This window comes from Melanerpes formicivorus, unplaced genomic scaffold, assembly GCF_026170545.1.
Source record: "Melanerpes formicivorus ecotype bairdi unplaced genomic scaffold, bMelFor1.0.p_v2 SCAF_2, whole genome shotgun sequence".
In the NCBI taxonomy this organism is placed as follows: domain Eukaryota; kingdom Metazoa; phylum Chordata; class Aves; order Piciformes; family Picidae; genus Melanerpes; species Melanerpes formicivorus.
In genome coordinates, this window is record NW_027142354.1 from 26,339,790 (window position 1) to 26,346,119 (window position 6,330).

A 6,330-nucleotide genomic window follows, 5' to 3' on the forward strand; every position below is an offset into this window, starting at 1 on the left:
GAGGCGCCGCAGCCGCCTGCCGTCGCGGCAGCGCACCCTACAGGGCTCCGAGCGGCGCTGCAAGCGGCAGCGGGTCAAGGAGAGCAGCGGGCATTTCAAGGTGACGTGGCGGAGTAGCTCTCGAAGCTTGCGTGGGTTGCCGACCTGCGGGGCTCGGGCCTTTAAAGCTGGCCAACCCAAGCTCTTCAGAGGAGTTTCTCTGGTTCCTACCACTCTGTGAAGGCAGAGGAGGTGGACTGGGCTGTTCAAGTAGCTGCTTTGTGCTCCACGGAGGCCTTCCAGCACATAAAACTGACCCAGCAACGTGAAGCGGCAAGGGCCAGTCATTAGGGCAGTGTCACAAGCCATGGAGGCCCAGGACTGCAGAGGGGGGAAGAGAATCCAGAGGATGGTACAGGGCAGCGTCCTGGACCCGATCAGGGTCACCCAGAGGTGGAGGGCCAAGGCTATGTTGCCTCAGAGTTTGTGTATCACCAGGGGCTGAGGCCCCACAGCCTATCTAGGCAAGCTGTGGCAGAGTCTGACTGCTCTTAACAACCAGAAAAGCTTGTCCTTATGTTTAAATTAATTGCCGTTTGTGCCCATATTATTCTGAGTGATAGCAATTGAGTCAGAGCATAATTTACCCTCCTTCATCCTTCTGCTTTCCAACACTTTTCCTGTTATGTCTCAAAAATCTTTTGTTCAAGGTTGCTTATGCCTCAGTGAAGACAAATTTAGCTCTAAAAAGCCTCCCTGCTGTCACTTGCATTTCTGTTTGCCGCCTCAGGATGGAAGATGGCAAATGACCTCGTTCCTTGCACACACATTAGAGGAATTTAATTTTATCTCCACATGCTTAAATAAGGACTGAGCATACCAAACAGTTGTGAGGGATGGATCTACTGTAGTGCTGCCAGTGAGCAAAGGCAGAGAGAAGATGCTTGGGGCCCAATGGACACGGGTTCAGTGGCCCTGCAGTTGTATGCTGGGTTGGAGAGTACCAGACCTCTTGGGCAGCCACCATTCCAGCAGAGCCAATGCATACATGTATTTGGGTTGGGCTGAGCTGGAGTTAATTCTCCACAATTTATGATACAGTAACTCCACTGGTGCCACCACAGAGCCTGGCTAGCCTGTAACCAGTCATTCCAGTGATTCACAGCTAGTGCTGAGTTCCTTAGAACTTCTCTGAGTTAGAAATACGAAGAGCCAAACAGTTCAGTGATGAATGTGGTGGGCATGTGAACCTGCTGGCTGGCTCCTTGTGTGCTAATTGCCACTGTTTGCTTTCGCTCTGTGCTTTTGAAAAGCTCTTCAAGACTGACATATTTCACGGATGTCCAGCCCTCTCAGAGATCTCAAATGTTGGCAGCTCTCATATGTTGTCACCTAGAGAGGAGAAAACCACTACATAAATCCACACTGTCACTTTATTGTGATAGCTCTGGATCAAAAAGGTTTTCTTACTATGTGATATTTAAATATCTACATTCTGGTACAGAAACAAAACTACATTACTGCTCAACTGTATTTTTAATTCAATGAGGTAGATGCTTAAAATTAACACTAACCATTTTTTTACCCTTAACTCTTTAACAAAGAAGTTAACCTACTTTTCTTGAGGTCTTGTCCTGAAAACAGATTTTGCTCCAAAAAGACTTACTGTTGCCATTTATGGGTTTGTTTACAAAGCTCTGATTACTAAGATACTTCAGGAAATAAAAAGTATGCTTCCACTTGGATTTATTGATGAGGAAGCAAGGACAGGTAGCCTTGCTACAGAGAAATTGTCCAAGCAGCCAGGGATCAGGTTAGGAAAACTAAAGCCCTGACAGAATTAAAGCAGGCCAGGGACATTAAGGACAAGAAGTCCTTCTACAACTACACCAGTGATAAAGACTAGGGAAAACTTGGCCCCTCTCCGGAAGTAAATGGAAGTCGAAGTTACCTGGAGTATGGAGAAAGCTGTTGTACTCTATATTTTTTGCCTCAGTCTTCCCCAGCAAGTGCTCCAGCCACGCCATCCAAGTCACAGAAGTAAAACAGACTGGGAACATGAAGAACCGTCCCCTTGTAGGAAAAGATCAAGTTCAAGACCATCTAAAGAACTCAAAGGTACATTAACAGTAAAACTATAAATAGGACTCATGGGTTATTTCCACACACTATCTCTGAAGAGCCATCTTCACCTAGGACAGTGGTGCATACAGTTTCTCCAAGATGGATAAGATAATCAAAGCCATTCCAAAGGATCATATGAGGCTCTCTTATTTTTGGACTCAGATTACTTAGTGAAATTCTAGTACAAGCCCCTTCATCCCTTTCCTTTTCTCTCATCACTGCCATTGGAAGATTTCCAGGCTGAAAAAAAGCACAGTTTAAACTCTTTTCCCATCATCCTTTCCCAAACACAAAGACATGACACAATGATTTCTTGTGAAAACTACAGTTACTATTTAATCTGCAGGGTTTTTATAATATATCATTAAAGACCCATTAGATGAATGAAGAGAGGGCATCTGAAAGCCTGTCTCTATGATCTGAATAGGGCTCATATAGGTGACAGAGAGTAGAAAAGCTACTTTTAGCTCTTATGTGGGTGCTGATTTTTAAAGATTCCAGCATCCTCTCTTGTTCTCAAATAAAGAACATTTCAAAGGATGCGTAATGATGTGACAAGTGATGTTCAGTATAATTGTGTCATCGCTTTCCTGAAGGCTGTCAATGACTAATCTACTGTCTTGGAAATACTTCCATTACAGTATATGTCAGTTAAATTTGAAGGAAAGCATCTAGTTTTGCTTTCTACCACGTTCTGAAGATTTCTCTCTGGTTTTGTTATTTTAAAAAGCTGAAGGGATCATGTACAATTTATGATCAAGGAGAAAAGTGTGACAGTGTACAACATATGGGGACAGAGATGCTACAATTAATTTGTATTAGCACTCCAGGTACCAAGAAGCTCCAAAAATGTGGATAGCATTAGACAAACTAAGGTGCCAGTGTTGATGCATTGAATACCTTGTCTTCCTAAAACAGTGTCTCCATCAGTGTATCACTTGGCTTTCTGGCAAAATTGTGGAAGAAAAATTCTGTGTTAGCTGCTTGAAGTGGATGTTAAAAACAGTGAGCACCAATAAATAAGCAGAAGTTCAAGGCAGAAGAGGGTATTTTCCTAATATTAATGTCTTACTGAGTGCCTTTGTTTTCTTTGGGCAATGGAATTCAATACATGATTAAATGTGGGTTGGATTGGTTGATGGGTTGGACGCAATGATCTTGAAGGTCTCTTCCAACCTAGTTTGGTCTATTCTATTCTATTCTATTCTATTCTATTCTATTCTATTCTATTCTATTCTATTCTATTTGTAGCAGAGCTTATGTCTCTGGTTCCAGTCCTGAACACTGAAGTCCATGAGTAAATGCTGATTCCTCTGATTAACTGTCAGTCATAACACCACATACCTAAAGCCTGCAGTCACTTTTCCTGCCTTTCTCCTCTTTCTTAAAGCTATTTGTTAGATAAAGAGATGGAAGCTTAGGTGCCCCTTGACAGTAAAGGTTATGAATTTTTAGCATTTGCATTGGTAGCCACTGGATGTCAGTAATGGTTCACAGAAACACAAAAATCTGTGCACTTTTTCCAAGTGGTAAAAAATAACTTGAAGAGCACCACATTTCTATGAGAGAAACATTTCTGTGTAAAATAGAAGAAAATTTCATCAGTGTGCAGTAGGCATAGATCTAGTTGGGGTCACCCAATTTTGTTGAACTTGAGAACTTTTTATATGAGCAGATGGATCTTCTGTTATAAGACTATGGGGAACAAAGCCTGCAGTTTATTGCATAACTCAGTTAAGAGGCATGAGCATAACCAAGCTGGAAGAGAAGCTCCACATGGAAAAATTGCGTGAGTTGTGGTGTGTGTATAATGGATATTACACACAAGTGTACACTCTGGCACAAAGAGTCCACCTAATAACACCTCAAAAGAGGAAATACTGAAAAAGTTTCAGATGTGTCATTGTTGTATAAAACAGTTAAGAGGAAAAAATACACATCTGAAGATTTTGGTGAGTATACTTTGGGCCAGCATCACCATATAGGTGCCACCACTGCTGTGCCTTTTGTACTGCAAGTCTTAAAAAGAGAACATTACAAATGACTTCATGCTGCCATGATTTTTGCATTAAATTAGAACCACTAGAATACCTGCTGTGTGTGTGTAGGACTTCCAGACTTCTATTCAGGAAATCCTAGACAGAGGTTTCTATTTATGCAGCAGGTATGCCAGATATCAGACATATCCCAGCTGCTTCAGATTTGTTGTGAATACACAGATCAACCGTGCAGCTGTAATACAAGGGATGGTTCTCTACTGCAGTCTAGACAGGTGTTTTGGTCAGGTCCACTGGCCTCAGTCACATTCCTTTTGCTGGGAATGACAGAAATCTCCTGATGTAGTCAGTCTGCTATTTTCCAAGAGCTGTCTGATTTCTAGAAATGAGAGAAAAATAGCTAAAATTTGATTTTTCTTCTAGGACAAACTTCAGGAAGGAAAAGAGGGCATGCCAGTCAAAAAATGAATCTATAAGGAAGCATACAGAGAGCAGAAGTGCACTGTACATACTGTAGATACTGTATAACTGTAGCATTCTGGGAACAGGCCAATATGTTAAGACAAATTGCCTTTATGCACAAACACATACTTGTTCATATTATCATTTCAGTCTGTGTTCTTTTGCTGTCTCTGTTTTGGATACTTTTTTCTCTGTTTTGGATACTTTTTTTTTTTTCCTTTGTCCACTGCCAGTTCCTTGCATTTCCATTTTAATGTTTCATCTGTTTCTAGGTTGTAGTCATGTTAGTATTTGTGTGCTCATTAAAGCCCAGGCACAACCAAAAGTGATAGTGGTGGGTGTGAATTTTATAGTATAGGCAGGCTATAATGAGGCTTGATGTACTAATCGCTTTGGTATAACTCTTATGACTTCAGATTTATTATATCAATAGAACATACAACTAATTTCTTAGTATGTATAAAAATACATGCTGAGCCATGAGGAAACATCAGCCAGTAGGAGCTGAATCATAGAATAGAATCATAAAATGATCTGGGTTGGAAGGGACCTCCAAAGGTCATCTAGTCCAAACCCTCTGCAGTAAGCAGGGGCATCCTCAACTAGATAAGGTTGTGCAAGAGCCCTGTCAAGCCTCTCCTTGAATATCTCCACAGATGGGGCCCCAACCATCTCCCTGGGCAACCTGTTCCAGTGTTCCACTATCCTCATAGTAAAGAACCTGTTCCTAACATCCAGTCTAAATCTGCTCTTCTGTAGTTTGAAGCCATTGACTCTTGTCCTATCACTATCAGCCTTTGTAAACAGTCTCTCTCCATCCTTCTTGTAGGCCCCTTTCAGGTACTGGAAAGTCACTATTAGGTTTCCCCAGAGCCTCCTCTTCTCCAGGCTGAACAACCCCAGCTCCTTCAGCCTGTCCTTGTAGCGGAGATGCTCCTATGCCCTGATTATTTTCATGGCCCTGCTCTGGACCTGCTCCATCAGGTCCGTGCCCTTCCTATATTGAGGGCTCCAGAGTGAGGGCAGTACTCCAGGTGAGGTCTCACCAGAGCAAAGTGGCAGAATCACCTCTCTGGATCTGCTGGCAACACATCTTTTGATGCAGCCTAGGATGTGATTGGCCTTCTGGGCTGCAAGCTTACACTGCGTGCTCATGTCCAGCTTGTCTATTAGCACCTCCAAGTCCTTTTCCACCGGGCTGCTCATCCCCCTTATCCCCCCAGTCTGTATTGATAGGATTGTTCCAGCCCAGGTGCAGAACCCTGCTCTTGTTGAACCTCTTGAGGTTCACCTGGGCCCACCTCTCCAGCTTGTCCAGGTCCCTCTGGCATATCGACGCCACCACTCAGCTTGGTGTCATCTGCAAACTTGCTGCTGCTGCACTCGATCCCACTGTCTATCACTGGTAAAAATATTAAACTGTACAGGTCCCAGTACGGACCCCTGAGGGGCACCACTTGTTCACTGCTCTCCATCTGGAGTTCAGGCCATTGAACACCACCCTCTGGCTGCAACCATGTAAGAGAGGCATCTGGAGTTTTAGCCAACATACTGATAACTCTGTTTTATCAGTACTTGGGCCAAGGACAGATCCTTACAAGATGTGCTATCACTTCTTTTGTGGGACTGCATCTTGGTCTAAGACCTTGGAGACCTGAAACTTCAGTCTCAGCTCTGACCTTAAGTTCCTTTTTGATCAGAGCCAATGTGCTTAACCTTTATTTGGCTCCATTGCTGTACATTTTTAAAATTACTCTGCAGAGCTATA